At 39.0% G+C, this 24,042-nt stretch overlaps 1 protein-coding gene across 3 annotated transcripts in view; it reads left to right on the top strand.

Moving 5' to 3' along the window:
* Window positions 1–3,223: 3,223 nt before the first annotated feature.
* The window catches only part of raraa (retinoic acid receptor, alpha a), a 397,302-nt gene continuing 376,483 nt past the window's right edge, over window positions 3,224–24,042 (top strand). For all 3 annotated transcript variants that reach the window (XM_061909159.1, XM_061909161.1, XM_061909160.1), the window contains exon 1: window positions 3,224–3,536. The gene's annotated coding sequence lies outside the window, so the exon portion shown is untranslated. The remainder of the gene's footprint in view (window positions 3,537–24,042) is intronic.

The raw sequence follows: 24,042 nt of genomic DNA, 5'->3' as shown, positions 1-24,042 counted from the left end.
GTAAAGTGTTCTGACACTTTGGACGACCTAGGTCGTACACTTTTCTCTATTGAAGCAATAACCTTGAGATGTTTCTCTGCTGAACTATCCGTATTGTTTCCCTTCGCCATTTCTCGAATGTTTCCAGGCAAAGGAGACGGCGTGGTCACGTGAGCTGCACATGACACATCATTGGCTGGCTCACTGCCACCACATGGGACGTAGCCGCAGCGCATGCGCATAGCATAGATCCAACGAATCGATGACTAAATTAATCGCCAACTATTTTTATCATTGATTTTAATCGATTTAATCGATTAGTTCGTGCAGCTCTAAAGCGCTTTGAGTTCCTTAAAAAAAAAACAGAAAAGCTATATACAAGTATAACCCATTGTCATGTAATAAGTAGGGATGGGGAATGGGGCTTCAAGGTGGCAGAGGGGTTAGTGCGTCTGACTCACAATACGAAGGTCCTGCAGTCCTGAGTTCAATCCCAGGCTTGGGATCTTTCTGTGTGGAGTTTGCATGTCCTCCCCGTGAATGCGTGGGTTCCCTCCGGGTACTCCGGCTTCCTCCCACTTCCAAAGACATGCACCTGGGGATAGGTTGATTGGCAGCAATAAATTTGCCCTAGAGTGTGAATGTGAGTGTGAATGTTGTCTGTCTATCTGTGTTGGCCCTGCAATGAGGTGGCGACTTTTCCAGGGTGTACCCCGCCTTCCGCCCGATTGTAGCTGAGATAGGCGCCAGGGATGGATGGATGAATGGATGGATGGGTACCAAAACCTGTTGCTAACGTAAAGCGTGCTAACCATGTAACCATGTTCTCTATATTCTGTATTTTTACAACAATCATGATTGTTGTAAAAATAACTAACTGTTGTTAAAGCCGACGGGTGGGGACCGGTTCTTTTTAGAGGCGGTATAGTACCGAATATGATTCATTAGTATTGCGATACTATACTGCCATACAACCCTAGTTTTGAGTAAAGAGCTCTGTCACAGAACCAATTTACCTCTTAAATGGAAGTACTACTGTACTTAGTTGATAACTGTACTTGGTATTTCAATTACTAAGCTGTTCAACCATCCATCCATCTTCTTCCGCTTATCCGAGGTCGGATCGCAGGGGCAACAGCCTAAGCAGGGAAGCCCAGACTTCCCTCTCTCCAGCCCCTTCGTCTAGCTCTTCCCGGGGGATCCCGAGGCGTTCCCAGGCCAGCCGCGAGAAATAGTCTTCCCAACGTGTCCTGGGTCTTCCCCGTGGCTTCCTACCGGTTGGACGTGCCCTAAACACCTCCCTAGGGAGGCATTCGGGTGGCATCCTGACCAGATGCCCGAGCCACCACATCTGGCTCCTCTCGATGTGGAGGAGCAGCGGCTTTACTTTGAGCTCCTCTCGGATGGGAGAGCTTCTCACCCTATCTCTAAGGGAGAGCCCCGCCACACGGCGGAGGAAACTCCGTTACATCTACTTGAGTAACTTTTGGGATAATTGTACTTCTACGTATAGTTTTTATGCAACATACTTTTACTTTTACTTGAGTATATTTATAGAGAAGAAACGCTACTTTTACTCCGCTCCATTTATCTACGTTCAGCTCGTTACTTGCTACTTTTTTTTTTTAGCGATCTGTTAATGTTTGTTTTGGTTTGTCAGACAGACCTTCAATGTAGAATACGCATGCCTGCGTTTCACCAATCACATGCAGTCACTGGTGACGTTGGACCAATCAAACAGAGCCGGGCGGTCACATGACCATCTCACGTTCAACTCGACTTAAGCTGAAAAACTTATTGGGGTGTTACCATTTAGTGGTCAATTGTACGGAATATGTACTGTACTGTGCAATCCACTAATAAAAGTTTCAATCAATCAATCAAAAGTGTAAAGGAAAAAAAGACACTTTTTATTTCAACCGTACTTCCCGTCAAAAGCCTAAAGACTGATCGCACAGTTCCTGTCTTCACAATAAAAGTGCCGCTCCATCGCTCCTGTGCTAACAAAATAAGAGTCTCCGAAAGCCAGCGCAAACAAGCTAGCAAGCTACGGAGTTTGCCGCCAGTGTATTTCTTAAAGTGTAAAGTGTATAAAAACGAATATGGAAGCTGGACAAATAAGATGCCAAAAACCAACGACTTTCATGTGGTATTAGACAGAAAGGAGGAACTTTTTTTCTCCTACATTTGAAAGAGTGGACGTTATCAGCACTACTGATTCCAATCAATGCAAGTCATCAGAATCAGGTAATACGCCAATTTATATTCTTGTCATCATAAAAGATAGGAATCTACTGTATATGTTAGACATGCATGTATATTCATTAAAACACCTTTAACATGTGAACAAAAACAGCCAAATAAATATAAATTATATACTGTATATATAAATGTATATATATGTGTGTGTGTATGTATATATATATATATACATATATATATATATATATATCTATATATGTATATATATATATATATATATATATATATATATATATATACACTGTGTATGTATATATGAGGTAGATCACCTCGACTTGGTCATTAAGTAATTGATTAATGTTGAAAAACTTATTGGGGTGTTACCATTTAGTGATCAATTGTACAGAATATGTACTGTGCAATCTACTAATACAAGTTTGAATCAATCAATCAATCAATCAATGTCTACTGAGCCTATGGTGCTATTAAGTTATTGTGGCTCAATGTGCCTTAATTTTTTTTTATTTTAATGTATTATTATTTAATATATATTATTGTTTTAGTTGCTAAAGAGATATTCCTGGCTCTGAATTTGCTCATTGCTATTTTTATGTTTTTGTGCATTATTTGTTGCTGTAATCATTAAACAAGCAGGTTACTCATCAGTTACTCAGTACTTGAGTAGTTTTTTCACAACATACTTTTTACTGTTACTTACGTAAATACTTGGGTGACTACTCCTTACTTTTACTTGAGTAATACATTTCTAAAGTAACAGTACTCTTACCTGAGTACAATTTCTGGCTACTCTACCCACCTCTGCAAATAATAGGGAATTGTTTGTTTGTTTGTTTTTTTTTTTTTTAAATACAAAAATTGTGGCTTGTTTTCGTTTTAAAGTACCGATTTAGTGTGAAAATATGATTGAATTAAATTGAAAATAGTTTCCTAAAAACGAGTAATCACACTGTCTCTGCAGAGCACAGTGCACATCTGGAAGGAGCGGAGGACTTCCACTCTCTACCACTGGCCTTCGTGAGAGGAAAGAGGCGGGGCTTCGAGCCGGGGTTGAGCTTCCAGAGCCGGAGAGTGTCTCCGATGGTTGCCAGTGGGAGAGCCGCGCCAAACTTGCCCGCTGTCTGAACGCTGCTCGCCGGCTCTCACACTCTCCCCACAGCGGTACCGGTGCTCATTTCTACTTTGAGAGGACCGAACCACCGCCGCTTGGAGGATAAGGGGAAAGTTTGAGGAGACGACGGGGGGTGACGAGGAGGAGGCTGGCGTGACTGAACTTCACCCAGGCGAGCCCTGGAGGGAGCAGCGAGTGGACGAGAGGAGGAGCCAACAGGTTTCAGGTAGAAGTGACATTTGTCAACGTTTGTCAACGTGCGTCCATTACTGGGACCTATATCACCTGGCGGACTCGCCTCATCCGCCACCATTGGTGACAGCAATGTGTCACTTAAATACATTTTTGTAACACCCTTTCGCTATGTCGCTTTTGGATTTAACTAGTAATTGGACGTTTAGCTGTCACTCACTGTCACACTGAAACGTGTTTGTTTATTAGAGGAAGGACTAGCACCAGGAGCTAACACGAGGAGAGATGGCTGGTGTGTGCCGCGGCTGCACCGCACTGACACTTCACTGAAGTTGCATACAACAGTTCACTTGTAAATATGTCGGTTTTGATGGCCATTTGTTGATAACATGTGCTTGGACAACAGCTTGGGTGTTTGGCCAAGATGCTGGCATGTGACGAGTAACGTGAAGCACCAACTTGACGCCATTCGGTGTCCCCTTCTATGTGCTGCTGCTGCACACTTGACGGGATGTTTGCAATAATTAACATTGCAATCCCATCATTTTCACTTTGTGCACTAAATAAAAAAGCCAATCACAATTTTCTTAATTAGAAATAAAAGTATACTGGAATCCCTTTTCACTACTCGTGAAAACTAAGGTCAACTTGTTCAATATCTTAAAGGGAAATGCCCTTTTTTAAAATGTTGCCTACCATTCACAATCCACACGTTTTTCTTTTTTAATGCATTCTAAATAGCATGTCGGATAATGGATTTTTTTTTTGTCGATATCTGATATTCTGAAATTGTCCAACTCTTAAAGGCCTACTGAAATTAGATTTTCTTATTTAAACAGGAATAGCAGGTTCATTCTATGTGTCATACTTGATCATTTTGCGATATTGCCATATTTTTGCTGAAAGGATTTAGTAGAGAACATCAACGATAAAGTTCGCAACTTTTGGTCGCTAATAGAAAAGCCCTGCCTTTACCGGAAGCATGTGCGCGTGACGTAACGAGTTGCAGGGCTCCACACATCGTCACATTGTTTTTAATGGGAGCCACCAGCAGTAAGAACTATTCGGACCGAGAAAACAACAATTTCCCCATTAATTTGAGCCAGTATGAAAGATTTGTGTTTGAGTATATTGATAGCAAAGCACTACAAGAAAAAAAAAAAAGGTGATTGCATTGGGACGGATTCAGATGTTTTTAGACACATTTACTAGGATAATTCTGGGAAATCCCTTATCTTTCTATTGTGTTGCTAGTGTTTTAGTGAGTTTAATAGTACCTGATAGTCGGAGGGGTGTGTCCACAGGTGTGTTGAGGCAAGTGTCCTAGGGAAGTCGACGACAGCTGTATGGACAGCGCAAGCTCAGCTGATATCCGGTAAGAGGCGACTTTTTACCACAATTTTCTCACCGAAAACTGCTGGTTGACATTTGGTCGGGAACCATGTTCGCTTGACCACTCTGATCCGTAGTAAAGTTTCTACTTCGGGAATTTTAAACAAGGAATCACCGTGTGTTTGTGTGGCTAAAGGCTAAAGCTTCCCAACTCCATCTTTCTACTTTGACTTCTCCATTATTAATTGAACAAATTGCAAAAGATTCAGCAACACAGATGTCCAAAATACTGTGTAATTATGCGGTTAAAGCAGACGACTTTTAGCCGAGAGTCGTGCAGCGCTAATATTTCCTTACAGTCCGTGACGTCACGCGCATGCGTCATCATTCCGCGACGTTTTCAACAATAAACTCTGCGGGAAATTTTAAATTGCAATTTGGTAAACTAAACCGGCTTTATTGGCATGTGTTGCAATGTTAATATATATAACCGATATATACAGTTGTGGAATTAACACATTATTATGCCTAATTTTGTTGTGATTCCCCGCTGGATGCATTAAACAATGTAACGAGGTTTTCCAAAATAGATCAACGCAAGTTTAGGGAAAAAAAATGCCATCATGGCACTGCCATATTTATTATTAAAGTCACAAAGTGCATTATTTTTTAACATGCCTCAAAACAGCAGCTTGGGATTCGAGACATGCTCTCCCAGAGATCATGAGGAGGTGGAGGTGGGGGGATAGCGGGGTGGGGGTGTGTATATTGTAGCGTCCCGGAAGAGTTAGTGCTGCAAGGGATTCTGGGTATTTGTTCTGTTGTGTTTATGTTGTGTTATGGTGCGGATGTTCTACCGAAATATAAAAATAAATAAATATATGGGTTGTTCTTGTATAGCGCTTTTCTACCTTCAAGGTACTCAAAGCGCTTTGACACTACTTCCACATTTACCCATTCACACACACATTCACACACTGATGGAGGGAGCTGCCATGCAAGGCGCCAACCAGCACCCATCAGGAGCAAGGGTGAAGTGTCTTGCTCAGGACACAACGAGGTTGGTTCTAGGTGGGATTTGAACCAGTGACCCTCGGGTTGCGCACGGCCACTCTCTCCACTGCGCCACGCCGTCCCATATGTTTGTCATTCTAGTTTGGTGTGGGTTCACAGTGTGGCGCATATTTGTAGCAGTGTTAAAGTTGTTTATACGGCCACCCTCAGTGTGACCTGTATGGCTGTTGACCAAGTATGCCTTGCATTTACTTGTGTGTGTGTGTGTGTGTGTGAAACGCAGTGCCTTTTAAGGTGCCCCCGGATCTGACATAGTTTTAGTCCTTGAGTCCTTTTGTTTATTTTTGGACTCTTCCGATCCCTTTGTTTGAGCACTTCCTTGTTTGTTCAGTTACCATGGTTCCTCATTTGTTCCACCTGCCATGCCTTTTTACGCACACCTGCAGTAATTGTTTGTTTCTGTATTTAAACATGCCTCCTCACTTTGTTCGGTCTTGGTTCATAATTTGCTACTTGCAACACTCACGTTGGTTTCCTTAAGTCTTTGTATTTTTGCTAAGTCTCGTCTTGGCTTCCGTGCATTCGGCACACTCATCTTGAACTCTTTGAACTCCATGCTAAATTTAGCATTAGCTTCCCATGAGTAGGCACGCACTTTCTTTTCTGTTTGCATCAGTGTTCTTTTACCTTTTTGTACATTAAAATCAGCTCTTACCTGCAATCCTGCCTGGTCCGAGTCCTGCAGCATCTTGGGGTGACAACTTGCGCCTCAAAATGCGTTCCAAACGTGACAATATTGGTGCTCTGTACCTCTCCCTACGTCCGTGTACCACTCCGTACAGCAGTGTTTTAAAAAGTCAAAAATTTTACTTTTTGAAACCGATACCGATAATTTCCGATAGTTATCTGCCGTTAATTGAAAGACTCAAAATAATCTACAAGGACAAACCCCACAGCATAGGGGGTCCTTGGGAGAGTGGCCGTGTGCAACCCAGGGTCCCTGGTTCAATCCCAACCTAGTACCAACCTCGTCACGTCCGTTGTGCCCTGAGCAAGTCCGATATTATCGCAAATCGCTACTACATAGTAAATAAATGTGAGCAAAAGTCCATTTACAATGGAGCGTATGGGAGTCTCTCTGTTCTGCCGAGAAAGCGCTTTAAAAACATCCAAACACGTCCATCAAGGATTTATATAGATACTGTAAGTATGTATGTAATGTAGTAACAAGCACATTCATGATAATACTTTAAGCCTACAGCGGCGCATTAATTTCACAAATGCATCACTGTGTTCACTTTTCCCATCAACAATAACAAGTAAAACCACTTCATTAAGAGACATCAAACATAATAAAACATCACTTACTGTACAATGTCTGCTCACACTGGGGCGCCGGCTCATAGGATGTTGATATAGTTCACGTTTAGATGAAAAATTACCCATAATCCTGGGTGGGTGGAACCAAGCCTCTTTTCTGGTGTTTCTCGACATTTCCAGGTGTAAGTTGGCTTTCAAAGTGTACCAACTTCTCGATATATGTCCACAACCTTCTACTATACAAGCGAGAAACTTGATTCATAATTTGGAATTGATTTTCACAAGCTTAGAGGTGAGAACGCAGTTTAATAGGTAATGATGTCAATCCAGCAGCATACCTTTTTCTTTAACAATGTGCCATAAAAATAGGGGCTTATTGTTACTTAACGTTATATATACTTACACGCTGTAAACACTTATGTAAAGTACTTGTGGTAACAGGCACACTCATAATAACATGTAATATTTAAGTATTTTGTTTATTCTAAGCATACGGCGGCGTATTAATTTTACCAATGCATCATGATGTTCGTTTTTTCTTTTTATTACATCATACTACACAAAGCAGACTTCATGAGAGACAACAAACATAATAAACCATCACTTGCTGTACAATGTCTGCTGGCACTGGGATGCTGACTGTTAGGATGTTATCAAATATTGCATATTCCTGTTTCAATGAAGAATGAGTCATAATCTTCGGGAGTAGAAAAAAGAGGTTTGAACCAGGCGTCTTTTCAAGTCTTTTTTTTAGCCATTTTCGGATTTAATTTGGCTGTCAAAGTTGACCAACTCCTTAGATTATGTGCTTATCCTTTTACTATACAGGTGAGAGGCATGATTTAAAATCATGAATTAACTTCCACAAACTCAGAGGCGAGAAAGCAGTTCACCAGATCACAATGTCAATATAGCAGCATAAGCAAGTTACCTTTCTTGAGCAATTTGCCGCTAAAAATAAGTCCTTCACGTTAGCGCTTCCGATAAAAATATTGATAATACTTTGTTAATAATCAGCTCACGAAATGTAAATGGAGTATTGTTAGCGCTTTTTGGATGGTTATTTATTGGGTTTTATAATCATAATATACGTCATGGCTTCCATTGGCTCCATTGGCTGACCTTTATGTTAGAACGCATACAAAAAAAGACATGTGTGTTCTTGTTTCTCATAAGAATTGTGACTTATAGACAAAATACCAAAAAAGTGCAGTTCTTTTTAAATGTAATGGTCACCGTGATTTTAATTGTATATTATATATGTGAAATAAATCCGGTTTCAAAGAATCTTCCAACTTTGTTTCAGGCCGTTGACAGTATACATTTTTCTTCTCTTTGAAATGAATTAAAAGTCTCCAAATAATCCAATATGAGTCAAAAGCCATAGCACAAGGATACACTTTCTTAGTAGAAACAAATTGTAATTCCCAAAATATTCAACAAAGCCATAACCCACGGCAAGGGAGTACTTTCTTTACTCTCAAAATAATTAAGAAAGTAAAAAAAAACAAAAAAAAAACATTGCACCAAGATATTATTTCTTAATAGAAATGTATTGAAAGTCCAAAATTATTCTACAAAGTCAGAACCCACATCACTGGGGTACTTAAGAAATGTAATTGAAAGATTCTAAATAATCTACAAGGCTAAAACCAACAGCATGGGGTACTTTCTTATTAGAAATTAAAACTCTCACAATAATCAACAGTCAAAATCCATTGCACCGAGGTACACTTTCCTTATAGAACTGCAGGGTTTCCTCTAGTTTGTGGTTAGAGAAGGTGGTGGGGGGCGTGGTCACCATTTGCTATGATAAGATTTTCTTTGAAAAGACTCTGAAATGTATGCATACACTTAAAAACTAATCTGTGCACTTATTAATTATTATTAGTATTAAAACATATTTTTCTATTATATCATTTTGCTGTCTTTGTTAAGAATTTTTTTAAGTGTCCAGAGACTTTTAGTGATTTTTTTTCTTTATTAAAAACGACTAGCAACAAATCTCGCATCTTTTTCTGGTGTTATTATAGAATGTGCTTGTGTTTAGAGATGCTACTTCTGTCCCTCTATGTTCTCGAAAAAAAAGCGAGCTGCAGCGAGCATGATGTCACACTTGCTTCGTGCTGTTGCCGCAGTTGGACTTTCTCTACTTAAAAGCCGTCACCGTCCTCTTAAAATTGTCACATTTTGTAGATCGCTGTCCGCTGGTATATTTCGGATACATACTTTTTCATAGGAATTAATTGAAAGATTTGAAATAATCTACAATGCTAAATGGTAAATGGATATACGTGAATAGCGCTTTTTTACGTTCAAGGTACAAGGTGCTTTGACACTATTACCGCATTAGGTGCAACTGGGGCCTTAGTATTTTGCTCAAGGATAATTCAACATGGTCACATGGGAACTGAGGATCGAACCACTGGATTGGGGGCCAAACACACCCTGAGCTATCCTTCCCGGTAAAACCAACGGAATGCGGGTTTCTTCTTAATATAAATAAATTGAAAGATCCCCATTACGCCATATCCCAGGCACAGGGGTATATTTTAAATAGAAATGAATGAAAATCTAAATAATCCACCCACAAGACAGAAGTAATTTATTAATAGAAATTAAATGATAGTCTGAAAATAATCAACAATGTCTAGACCCACACAATGGGGGAACTGTCTTAACGGAAATTCAACTTCTCAAAACACTCGGCAATTTAAAAACCTGTGGCACCGGGGTGTACTATGTTTAAATGTATTAAAAGTCTCAAAATAATCCATTAAGTCAAACCCACAGCATTTGTGTATTTATATAAATGTATTGAAAGAATAAAAATAATCTATAAAGCCAAAATCCACAGCATAGGGGTTACTCTGTTAACATAGATGATATAAAACTCTAAAAATAATCAATCAATTAATAAACCAATCAAAGTTTACTTATATAGCCCTAAATCACAAGTGTCTCAAAGGGCTGCACAAGCCACGACAACATCCTCAGGTCAGATCCCACATCAGGGCAAGAAAAAACTCAACCCAATGGGATGACAATGAGAAAAATCAACAAAGTCAAAACCCATGTCCTCAGGGTATACTTTCAGAATATAAATGTATTGAAGGACTCAAAATTATCAATAAAATCAAATCCCACAACATTGTGATGTTTATAAGGAATGTATTTTAAGTCTCAAAAAATCAACCAAGTCAAAACATTGGTGAATTTATACTAGAAGTGAATTTAAAGACTCAAAATTATCTTCAAAGCCAAAACCCATTGCGTGGATGTACATTCTTGATTTGATTTAAAACCCTCAAAATAATTAACAAAGTCAAAACCCATTGCTCCGGAGCATACTTTCTTAATAGAAAGGTAATGAAAGTCTCAAAATAATCAACCAAGTTAAAACACACAGCACTGGGTTATCCATTCATTCATTTTCTACCGCATGTCCCGTTCAGGGTCGCGGGGGGTGCTCGAGCCTATCCCAGCTGCACTCGGGCGGAAGGCGGAGTACACCTCATCGCAGGGCCAACACAGATGGACAACATTAGGACTGGGGTATTTAATATGCATTTATCGAAAGACTCAATATAATCTACAAGGACAAAACCCACAGCTTAGGGGGTACTTTCTTAACATAAATGATTTACAATTCTAAAAAATATTTGTAATCACTGAAGTCAAAACTCATGTCACCAGGAATAAACGAATTAAAAGACTCAAAATAATCTACAAGGACAAAACCCACAGCATAGGGGGTACTTGGGAGTGTGGCCGTGCGCAACCCGAGGGTCCGTGGTTCAATCCCCACCTAGTACCAACCTCGTCACGTCCGTTGTGCCCTGAGCAAGACACTACACCCTTGCTCCTGATGGTTGCAGGTTAGCGCCTTGCATGACAGCTCCCTCCATCAGTGTGTGAATAGGTGAATGTGGAAGTAGTGTCAAAGTGCTTTGAGTACCTTGAAGGTAGAAAAGCGCTATACAAGTACAACCCATTTACCATTTCTTAACATAAATTATAACTCTAAAAATATTTGTATTCACCGAAGTCAAAACTCACGTCACCAGGAATAAATGAATTGAAAGACTCAAAATAATCGACAATGCCGAACTCAACGGCAAGGGGGTTCTTTCCTAATATAATTATATTGAAAGACAAAAATCACGGCACATGAGTACTTTTCTAATAAAAAATTATTAAATGCTAAAAATCCTCACATGGCACAGGAGTACTTTGATAAAGAAATGAATTGAAAGAGGCTTCACGGTGGAAGAGGGGTTAGTGCGTCTGCCTCACAATACGAAGTTCCTGCAGTCCTGGGTTCAAATCCAGGCTCGGGATCTTTCCGTGTGGAGTTTGCATGTTCTCCCCGTGAATGCGTGGGTTCCCTCCGGGTAGTCCGGCTTCCTCCCACTTCCAAAGACATGCACATGGGGATAGGTTGATTGGCAACACTAAATTGGCCCTAGTGTGTGAATGTGGGTGTGAATGTTGTCTGTCTATCTGTGTTGGCCCTGTGATGAGGTTGCGACTTGTCCAGGGTGTACCCCGCCTTCCGCCCGATTGTAGCTGAGATAGGCGCCAGCGCCCCCCGTGACCCCAAAAGGGAATAAGCGGTAGAAAATGGATGGATGGATGGATGAATTGAAAGACTCAAAATATTCTACAATACCAAAATTAAAGGCATGGGTGTTCTTTCTTCATATGGATATATTGAAAGACAAAACCAACGACACAAAATTACTTTCCTAATAAAAATTAATTAAAAGCTAAAAATACAACCACGGCAGAGAAGTACTTTATTAAAAGAAATGAATTGAAAGACCCAAAATAATCCATCAAGTCAAAGTCCACGGCACACTCACTCTTGCTTCATTCGCGCACGCACGCACTTGAGGCACATCAGTTCATCAATGCTATTGCTTTTGAATTTTTAAAACAACTTTCCAGACTTTGTTTGCACTGATTCTAATGGTTTGCATTCTTTGGACCGCATGTGACACATGCATTTTCAGGTGTAAAGCTGACAGAAAAAAGCTCCAAATCCCAATTACAGGCAATTTGTTAACACCCAGGATTAACCCTGCCAATGTGTCAGCATCCCTTTACATGAAATGTCAGTGACTGATATCACCCCGCAGCCTCACCAACCTTGCAGTTATCTTGTAAAAACACTTGAGATTATAGTCTGCAGGGAGTTTATTAGGATTAATTTAAGGCTATAACAAGCATTTTTGCGGTGTTTACATGCATCATTTTACACTGTATCATGCATTTAATGTTTGAGTTATTGAATTGTTATTTTTGGGTGACATGTTAAATGACACCTCAGCCCACTTCCTCTTTGGGAACATGCCCTTTTTCCTCCGACAACCTGTGACATTTGAATACAAGATGCGGTTGACACCTTGTCATATTTTGGGAAGTTTAGTGTGTTTGAGGGTTTTCCCACTCTGACACATCGGTTGTGGGTGTGATTCATAGTTAAGATGTGCCATCACTGTGACTGGGAAGCCTTGCAGATTGTTTGATACTACTGTGTGTTTACGGTAAACTTGTGTAGATTTAAATACGCATTATGTTTATTATCGTAGTTTCGTCATTTTGATTGGTGTGGAGCTGCACTACATTATAGCAAGAAATGTTTCTATTCCAAATATTTGACCTCAATGTTAAATGAACAAGGTATAACAATACCTCTAAATATGATACAGTTCTTTTATTGGTATTTATTTTTTGTACGGGTATGTCTAATCTTGGCTGGCGCGTATACTGTTATTCTTAATTCAGATGAAGATCAACTACTGTAAATGGCCACAATTTGTATTGTATTTAGCAATGGGTACCATACTTTTTTTTTGCATGTTATGTCATGTCCAGTTGCAGACAAACAGCCAAATACAAACCCCATTTCCATATTAGTTGGGAAATTGTGTTAGATGTATATATAAATAGAATACAATGATTTGCAAATCCTTTTCAACCCATATTCAATTGAATGCACTACAAAGACAAGATATTTGATGTTCAAACTCATAAACTTTATTTTTTTTGCAAATAATAATTAACTTAGAATTTCATGGCTGCAACACGTGCCAAAGTAGTTGGGAAAGGGCATGTTCACCACTGTGTTACATCACATTTTCTTTTAACAACACTCAATAAACGTTTGGGAACTGAGGAAACTAATTATTGAAGCTTTGAATGAAAGTGGAATTCTTTACCATTCTTGCTTGATGTACAGCTTAAGTCGTTCAACAGTCCGGGGTCTTGTTGTCGTATTTTACGCTTCATAATGCGCCACACATTTTTGATGGGAGACATGTCTGGACTGCAGGCGGGCAAGGAAAGTACCCGCACTCTTTTACTACGAAGCCTTGCTGTTTTAACACGTGGCTTGGCATTGTTTTGCTGAAATAAGCAGAGGCGTCCATGATAAGGTTGCTTGGATGACAACATATGTTGCTCCAAAACCTGTATGGACCATTCAGCATTAATGGTGCCTTCACTGATGTGTAATTTACTCATCCCTTGGGCACTAATACACCACCATACCATCATAGATGCTGGCTTTTGAACTGTGCGCTTATAACAATCCGGATGGTTATTTTCCTCTTTGTTCCGGAGGACACCACGTCCACAGTTTCCAAATATAATTTGAAATGTGGACTCGTCAGACCACAGAACACCTTTCCACTTTGCATCAGTCCATCTTAGATGAACTCGGGCCCAGCGAAGCCTGTGGCGTTCCTTGGTGTTGTTGATGAATGGGTTTCGCTTTGCATAGTACAGTTTTAACTTGCACTTACAGATGTAGCGATCAACTGTAGTTACTGACAGTGGTTTTATGAAGTGTTCCTGAGCCCATGTGGTGATATCCTTTACACACTGATGTCGGTTTTTGATGCTATACCGCCTGAGTAATCAAAGGTCCGTAATATCATCGCTTACGTGCAGTGATTTCTCCAGATTCTCTGAACCTTTTGATGATTTTACTGATCGTAGATGGTAAAATCCCTAAATTCCTTGCAATAGTTCGTTGAGAAATGTGCTAAAACTGTTCGACAATTTGCTTACAAATTGGTTACCCTCGCCCCATCCTTGTTTGTGAATTACTTAACATTTCATGGAAGCTGCTTTTATACCTAATCATGGCACCCACCTGTTCCCAATTAGCCTGCACACCTGTGGGATGTTCCAAATAAGTGTTTGATGAGCATTCCTCAACTTAATCAGTATTCATTGCCACCTTTCCCAACTTCTTTGTCACGTGTTGCTGGCATTAAATTCTAAAGTTAATGATTATTTGCACCCCCAAAATTTTTTTTTTCAGTTTTAACATCAAATATGTTGTCTTTGTAGCTTATTCAACTGAACATGAGTTGAAAATGATTTGCAAATCATTGTATTCCGTTTACTTATTACATCTAACACAATTTCCTAACTAATACGGAAACAGGGTTTTTTAAGTACACTACTTACAGTATAAAAGTCTAATGGCAATAAACCTAATGGCAAAGACTTCTTCCTAACTACTGTAACACATTTTAGACACTAAAACTAAAACATTATAAGTTGCAAATGAGACTAAGAAGTGTAAGTTCAAGATTTAACAACTGGACAGCATATGTACAGTATCATTATCAGCTCGTTGTTGTGTAAAATGAAATTATTTTTTATTATCAAACAAATTAGCATTTATTACTGCATGAACACACACAGAAATGCCATAAATTGTTACTGTATTGATTCCCGGATACCAGGAATCCGTACCATATTGGTTCAGATATAAAAGGTACCCATCCCTACATTATGTACTGAAATTTATCATAACCGGTCTTAGTTTGGGTCTGCCTTTTTTCATTTTCTAAAAATGAATTGGCTAAAGCACGCAAACATGATTGAAGGCAGAATTACATTGTATTTTTGCAAACACAAAAAAATATGATACAATTGAGTTTTCACATGAAAAGGTTTAATGTTGTTACAATAACGTAATAATATTTAGCAGAATAAAGTTCTGATGTTAAGAAATAGTTGTAAAACTGGGGGGAAAAGTTAACATATTTTGAGCCTAAAGATCATATAATCTTGAGAAAAAAAAATTGTCATATTTAGAAAATGGAATTGTATTACAACTTTGCTTGATTAAATTTGTATAATGAGAAATAAGGGTGTAACGGTACGTGTATTTGTATTGAACCATTTCGGTACGGGGATTTCGGTCCGGTTCACAGGTGTATCGAACGAGTTTGTAAACTAAAGTCTTAACAAGCTGCTCTGCTTTCTGCCTCTGTCTGAGCATCCAGCATTGTCCCGCCCACACAACCATCTGATTGGTTACATACAAAGCCAATCAGTAGTGCGAATTCAGAGCGATGTAACAGCCAATCAGCAGTGCGTATTCAGAACTCATGTTGTCAATGCTTCAGTGTCGAGCAGATATGTGTTTAGCAGCGGACATCGTACTCTCCCCAAATTATAAAAAACATTTCCCAATCAAAACTACTACTAGCATCAGTATGAGCCCGTAGACCTTCTAGAAACTTAAACTGCAGCTCAGCTTGCTCGCAGTTCTGGCTTGAGGTTAAGGCTAATTAGCTCTTAGCGTAACGTTAGCTCATTGTGTGTGTGTGTGTGTGTGTGTGTGTGTTTGTGTGTGTGTGTGTGTGTTAGGAGCAGCAAAGCCCTGTCTGTCTGTTATTTCACAAGAACTAACATGAAGTCCATGGTGTTCAGGGATGAATAGTCTCTCCTATTGCTATTGTACTATTTTTTCAGCTATAGTTACATTAATCATTAGTAATGTAGCAGCCTAGTTTTGAATGGCAGGGTCCCTGCTATCACATGTTGACAAAAATATAAAATTTACATAATAAAAGTCAACTATAGGCTTCCCAAATGCTGTAATAAATTAAGCATGATGAATTGACTTGAAACTGTTTAATGTTGCACTTTTTTATGTAGAAGAAAGGTTTTGTAATTTTATTTAATCATAGCAACAACTTGAGGCAGCTTAATGTGGATTAACGTGGGCATAATTATTATAGTGTTCCCAATGTTAAAAGGATAAAGCCATTGTTTATAAATTTGGTAAATAAATAACCAAAAAATTTATATTTTGTTGTTTTCTTACTGTACAGAAAATGAACCGAACCGTGACCTCTAAACCGAGGTACGTACCGAAAGGTACCGTTACACCCCTAATGAGAAAATAAAATCTGTAAATATATTTAAAAAATAAGAATAATTTTTACGAGAATAAATCAATAAATATATTTAAAATAGCGCAACAGCATAACAAATCTGAAAGTATAGTCATAATATTTGGGAAAGGTATAGAAAATATTTGCAAGAAATGTTTAAATTTTGAGATATTGGAATTATTTTACCGAAATAACGTTGTAAAATCCAGAAAATATTAATTATATTTTAAGTATAATTTATTTTAAATATTTAAAAAATGTTTTAGGTGAATTCAGTGTGCCATTTTGAGAAAGTGCCGTGATATATTGAGAAACATATTACAATAAGAAAAATAATATATAGTCAAGTTGCACTTTATTATAAATTACATCACCATCCATCCATCCATCCATTTTCTACCGCTTATTCCCTTTCGGGGTCCTGGATTTGAACCCAGGACTGCAGAACCTTCATATTGTGAGGCAGACGCACCAATATTTGTAAATGAATATGATTGTGCAAGTAATTTTGTCTCTTCCCGAGGCGAAAGTACACACACTGACGTCCGCACTTACATTGTTTGTGTTTTTAACAACCGTTTAGGACTTTTACCTGATTAATGACAGTTCTTCAGAGAGAAACAGCGGTGGCTGGTGTGTTTACGTTTAGGCGGGAGTGGACATCGCTCTATTCTACTGGGGCTCTCTCTGCCATACATGGAAGGGAAGTTGTTTTTTGTTTGGTTATTGACTTATCACATTGAACTAAATGTATCATCAATGTGGCGGCTCGTGAGCAGCGCCCGCTCCAGTCTTGCGGCTGCCCTGCCATGTCTGTCCGTGTTCACCACTGGACATTGTTTTTTTTTTTTTCCTTTTTCCAAACACAGTAACTCTCTGCTGTCATCATGTTTATCTTTTCCCTTCATCTCTTGGCACAAATCTCAGCGATGAAAAGCGTTGACATTTTGGGACATTTGTTGTGCAGCTTGAAGTTGTTAGTGTAAAAGAGGAAGCCTTTGCTGAAACCATTTTATAAGCTGGCGGTAAAGTTTGGATGCCGCGTTTTGTGGAAAGCCCTCTCTTTTCCTCTCTCTCTCTTTCTCGCCTTCATAGTGACAGGTGGTTTGGTCCAATTTGGCCAGCATTGGTCGACATGCCTCCATGCCACAGCAGCCCGCTCGCCTGTTTTTGACAAGGCCAGCTCCCTCCCAAAGCTGTGGCGATGCAGCATGAACACACCGAGCTTTGACAGGTGAGACATGCTCCCCACAGAGATGTCACCAGAGCTTGTTTAATGGTAAACACCTCCATCCCGTCCTACCCCCACACTGTCAAAATGTTGCTATTTTGGTAGATGTTTCTTTTTGTGCTCACACACTGAAAAGCCACACCGCTGTCTTTAAAAAAATGCAAACCAATGTTAGTCTGCTGTAATATGATGTAGAATATCATTGATACAGTGGAAACCTCAAAGTTGGCTGACGATCCGTTCTGCAATGCTGGTTGACTTCCAAGTTCTAAATTGAAAACAAAATTTCCCACAGGAAATAGTACAATGCGAATGAATTCATTCCAGGCAGTTGCCATGGCAAAACCTTTGAAATGTGCAGGCGCTGTTTGAAATTTATATTGCTGTATTTTTCACACTATAAGGCAGTGGTTCTCAAATGGGGGTACGCGTACCCCTGGGGGTACTTGAAGGTATGCCAAGGGGTACGTGAGATTTTTTTTTAAATATTCTAAAAATAGCAACAATTCAAAAATCCTTTATAAATATATTTTTTAATAATACTTCAACAAAATATGAATGTAAGTTCATAAACTGTGAAAAGAAATGCAACAATGCAATATTCAGTGTTGACAGCTACATTTTTTTGTGGACATGTTCCATAAATATTGATGTTAAAGATTTCTTATTTTGTGAAGAAATGTTTAGAATTAAGTTCATGAATCCAGATGGATCTCTATTACAATCCCCAAAGAGGGCACTTTAAGTTGATGATTACTTCTATGTGTAGAAATCTTTATTTAACAAGTTTGTATTTATTTCTATATCTTTTTTTCCCGATAGTTCAAGAAAGACCACTACAAATGAGCAATATTTTGCACTGTTACACAATTTAATAAATCAGAAACTGAACTGATGACATAGTACTGTATTTTACTTCATATCTTTTTTTTCAACCAAAAATGCTTTGCTCTGATTAGGGCGTACTTGAATTAAACGAAATTTCACAGGGGGTACTTCAGTGAAAAAAGGTTGAAAACCACTGCTATAAGGCCCACTTAAAATCCTTTTTTATTTTCTCAAAAACTAACAGTGCGCCTTATAACCCGGTGCGCCTATTGTACGTAATAATTCTTGTGTTGCTTATTGACTTTGAAGCAATTTTATTTGGTACATGGTGTAATGATAAGTGTGACCACTGGCAGTCCCGCATAAGAGCAACATGTGGACTGCAGGTTGGCGCCCCCTGTTCAATAAATTACGCTTGCAATTTAGCAACCAAGCCCAAAATCCAACCCAACAAGCAACCCCAAAATGTTGATGTTTCATTGGGAATATAGAACATTGTACAGAGCGCTCAAAAATTTGTCAAAAAGTGTTTTAGTACAACTTTGGTAGGCTACAAAATCCGCAATGCTTGATAGATTGTCGACGCATTACGGCAGGCATGGGCAATTATTTTGATACGGGGCCAAATTTTGAGAAAAAAATGTGTCTGGGGCTGGTATATCCATTTTTAGGAGCACTAATACAAAACCTCACAATAGTGTCTGATTGAAAGCTAAAAATGTTATGACAGGCCGCCTTAGAAAAAATAGAATGGAATTTTACAATGTACATGAAAATAAAGACTATAGGAATTACAATATTAACTATGTACGATGAAACACTGAATATTGTCAACGTATGAACGTCACACCACTTCTCGATTGACATTTTTTTAAATCAAGTGAAACGCAACAAAAATGCAACAATCACAGCGAAATATGAACGCTAAGGGTAAACCCTCCCTTCCCCCACAATATGATGATATATCACTAAGCTTTAGAATTTTGTTGTAAAAATCTCCCTCCGCGTCTGTCCCAGACACTGCAATTCAGGCTGGCCACTCTGGAAACACTGTGGAAACGCTCTCCACCCACACTGCTTGGTGCCTTGTCTGAGCTGCTGTGATTACCATAGTAACTAATTAGATTACTATAGTAACTAGTATATCATGCAAAAGCGCATATTCCATCCATTAGAATACTTTGTATAGTTCAAAACTTACGGTAATTTGAAAATATCACTGCACATAATAATGGCAGCTACAGTTTTGATCTTAAAGATCTAAAAAAATTATTTTGGAACTGCCGGCGGGCCGAATTGAAAAGCTTAACGGTCCGGCCCGCATGTGGCCCCCAGGCCTTAATTTGCCCGGGTCAGCATTACGGCTCTCATATTCAGACGTGCTGTGCTTCTACAGGTATTGTTGTGGTGTGTGTATAAGAACCCAAAAATGGCATGTATTAGGAGATATTATCTGGCGTTTAGTTTCGCAATTTTATACATAAAACAACTATTCTCTCCTATTGGTATCTGCTGATGTGTAGTTGGGATCTACATAAGTCAAAAAAAAATGCGCACGTTTGCTATTTTAGTATACACTGTAGTCAAGAAGGTTCTTTTTTTTTAATAACCTCTTGTTGAGGGTCATTCATCCTCCGCTGTTGCCATTTGTAATATAAAGTAACATACAGTTCTTATTTATCTATCAATAGACTCGCTAGGGAAGCACTAAAATCTTCAGGTACAATAAAAGATGACATGGGGAAGACGCTGTCGAAGTGGAGTCACGTAAATAAGACCGCCCACAAAACGGCACATCCGGAAGAGACGATGAGAAAGCGACTTGAAGATGGTCTTTAAAACTTAATCTATGCAACATTTTGACCAAATAACCACCATTACATGTTATGTCGACCACTAGGAAGTGTTTTAAATGTAGAAAAAAAACATCATAATATAACCCCATTTAATGCACCTTTTAATCTGGTGCACCTTTTGTTTGAAAATAGACCTGAATAGACACGCTCATTGGCTGTGCACCTTATAATCCAGTTTGCCCTATGGTCTTAAAAATGGGGTACTAGCTGTTATACTAAATAAAACTGCGGTGGTACCTTGGTTTCCATATGCCCCACTTTTCATATCATTTGGTTTTCATTAAAAAAGTGTTCTCATGGTTTTCGTATACCGCTAAACTTTGCACGTATCAAACTAGTCCTCTTTCCCGCATATTATTTCGCTTATTAAATAAGAAATTTAAAAGTGCGAGCACTTTGTTAAAAAAAGGGTTGTCCCGATACCAATATTTTATTGCTGGCACCAAAATGTATTCTTATACTTTTTGAAACAAAAGGGACCAGAAAAAAAATGTTTCCTTTGTTTTAACAGAAACTATTATGATACATAGTCATCATTGTCACCGACGTCCCACTGGGTCATTATTGTCACCGATGTCCCACTGGGTGTGAGTTTTATGTGGGCCTACCGAGGATGTCGTAGTGGTTTGTGCAGCCCTTTGAGACACTAGTGATTTAGGGCTATATAACTAAACATTGATTGATTGATTGACATTAAGTTATGTTTCTTATTGAAATCAAATAACAAATTTGGCATTAAATAACTTGATGAACATACGAGACTGCCTTCAGGCTGACAATATTCCCTTTCTGTGTGTAAAACAAATCGCTTTTCCAAATCTTTCGTGCCCTCTGCACTCAGACTCTTTAACTTTTAAATCTTCGTTGCCACCTTTGGGGAAGCTATTTATTTTGGTCTGCAGACTGAACATCGAAATTAGGAATTAACGTTTAAAAATTTGGACGATTTCGGAAGAATCGGAATCTAAGACTTTGTTAGTTTTCTCTTCTCGCCACATAAAGGGACACATTTTAGCATTATAAAGCCAGGCATATACAACTAAATTGTTTTTGGCGCCACATTTCCAAAATGCTAAGGACTAAGAGGCTGGACTGTTTCCTTCACTATTTGTCTTATTTTGTATTTTCAGAGGAACCCACATTTTCTGCAGAAGACATTTGCTTTAGGTCTATTTTGTCAGAGTTACAGGAGTGCTCTGCTATTTTTAAGGACATTCTGCAATAAAGCTTGTCTAAGATCATCTTTATGACAAGCAGGGTGTACTCCGCCTTCCGCCCGATTGTAGCTGAGATAGGCTCCAGCGCCTCCCGCGACCCTGAAGGGAATAAGCAGTAGAAAATGGATGGGTGTAAGTTTTTTTAAGTGAACTCGCAGGCCACCAGTGATAGCCCTAATGACGAATGAAAGAGGACCTAAAATATAACTTTGAGAATCACTACTAGTGTAACTAGAGAAATTGAACAAATTATTATTGATGGCATCTGAAGTAAACAAGCTACAGCAACACCTTAGTTAAATAAATAACAGTAAGTAAAAAGAGTGTAACTGCCAGAAAGAAGAGGACTTAAAGGGGTGCTTTGAGGAACACCTCAGTTTTGTAAATCGCAAGTTAGTACCTATATTCTATGTAGGGCTGCACAATTATGACCAAAATAATAATCACGATTATTAAAATCACACACACACACTAGGGCCAAATTAGTGTTGCCAATCAACCGTGAATGTGAGTGTGAATGTTGTCTGTCTATCTGTGTTGGCCCTGCGATGAGGAAGCGACTTGTCCAGGGTGTACCCCGCCTTCCGCCCGATTGTAGCTGAGATAGGCGCCAGCGCCCCCCGCGACCCCAAAAGGTAATAAGCGGTAGAGAATGGATGGATGGATTAAAATCACAATTATTTACTGTTAATTAAAACATATTTTACTTCACTTAGTTTTTTAAACAAACAGTATGTGAACTTTGCTTTCATTTCAAAATGAAAAATAACTAATGGATGATAAAGTGTAAAGAAGACACAGGGCTAAATAAAATAAGTAAATATGCCCTTGCCTAGTGTGATCATAAAGTGCAAACAAGTGACAAAATAAGATTATGCAGAAAAGGCACATAGAGCACAATGCATTAATTGTACTCTATTTATTTATTTTTTATTCCCCCCCCCCCCAAATGTTCTTTTAATCAGACCATATTTTTTGTATATTAGATGGAATCTTTACCTGACAGGTCAGGTGACCCTTCTGAAGAAGACTGCAGATGACAGTCGAAACAGGTAAAGATTGTAATATACCGAAAATTTTAGTCTGATTACAAGAAGATTTGAAACACTATAAGAATATGAAGACATAATGAACATTAATTGTACTGCTCACAGTATACTGTATATAGAACATATGACTTTGGCCAAATAAAACGTTACTGCGTCCGTTATTTTGCCGAGATTTTGAGAGGGGGATGGATACGGGTCCCTTGATGCACGGTTGATGTTACGATCGTCTGTATTTTGGCACCTCCGCTTTTGTAGCTTTTGGTAGGGGCTTTGCGCCGGTGGCAGGTGGCCCGCTCTGTTAGCAACCAGCTTTACAGGGCAGGTAAACAATGGCAGTTGAGAAAAGAAAGGAAGTGTTGTAAATGCTTAACATGTCTCCGCAACTCGATAATTTGTTCACAGCTTTGCAGTGCAACTTATTGTGGCGTTTGTTTGATTGATTGAAAATGTATTAGTAGATTGCACAGTACAGTACATATTCCTTACAATTAACCACTAAATTGTAACACCCGAATAAGTTTTTCAACTTGTTTAAGTCGGGATCAATTCATGGTACAAATATATACTATCAGCATAATACAGTCATCACACAGGTTAATCATCAGAGTATATACATTGAAATATTTACATTATTTACAATCCGGGGGTTGGGATGTGGAGTGGGTCGGGGTGGGGGGGTTAGGTTTGGTTCAGTCCTCAGTACTCAACCACACTCCCATGTAATACCTGCATTTACAAAAGAAAGGTGGCTAATTGTCGGTCATTTTATTTTAAACTAACAGCCTTCTGGAAATTGCAGGGGGAGTAAGAAAACCCTGGGAGTTGTAGTGTTGATCAGACGGTGAGTGGATCGATCCTGTTATTGGTTTAATTTGTGTGGAAGAATTTCCGGGTGTCGGGAAACAAGCAAGAGTGCCTAGAAAATGGTGAGTCTTGCGGTCATGTTCCAGGGTTAAAATCTGTGTCTGTTGGTACCCAGTGGGTAACTGTGGGTGGGTAGGGCAGCTACCCATTCATTTTTCCTCATATTTTTTCCTCATATTTTCGGGAGCTACTGGCTGATCTACCCATAAGTTGTCACTCAATCTTACTCGCTCTCACATGGGTCCACTGTCAATCGGTCCACCCCCCTCCCTGTTGGTTGTGAACCTGCTTGGTTTAAAATGCAGCGGAGACTGTTTTTTAAATGGTAATACCGCAGACTATCACCCTCATTTAATCGTAGCTGCCAAAATCACGATCACTATTTAAATTTGATTAATTGTGCAGCCGGCAACAGGCAAGGAACAAATGACTCCATGGTGCAAAGTTTGTTTCAAAAAGGCATTCGCACAAGGAACTTGTTCAAACATCTGAAACCGAAGCTTCCAGCCGAGCGCGGGAAATTCATTTCTTTATGAGGCGAACAACAACAAGCAAACTAGGGGGAAAAAATCACCTTATTATAGTGGAATCATTTACACAAGGTATGTATGATGAGAAAGAAG

Source organism: Nerophis ophidion, linkage group LG08 (genome assembly GCF_033978795.1).
Source record: "Nerophis ophidion isolate RoL-2023_Sa linkage group LG08, RoL_Noph_v1.0, whole genome shotgun sequence".
In the NCBI taxonomy this organism is placed as follows: domain Eukaryota; kingdom Metazoa; phylum Chordata; class Actinopteri; order Syngnathiformes; family Syngnathidae; genus Nerophis; species Nerophis ophidion.
Note: the sequence above shows the minus strand (reverse complement) of the source record. Positions and strands in the feature narration are given on the sequence as shown.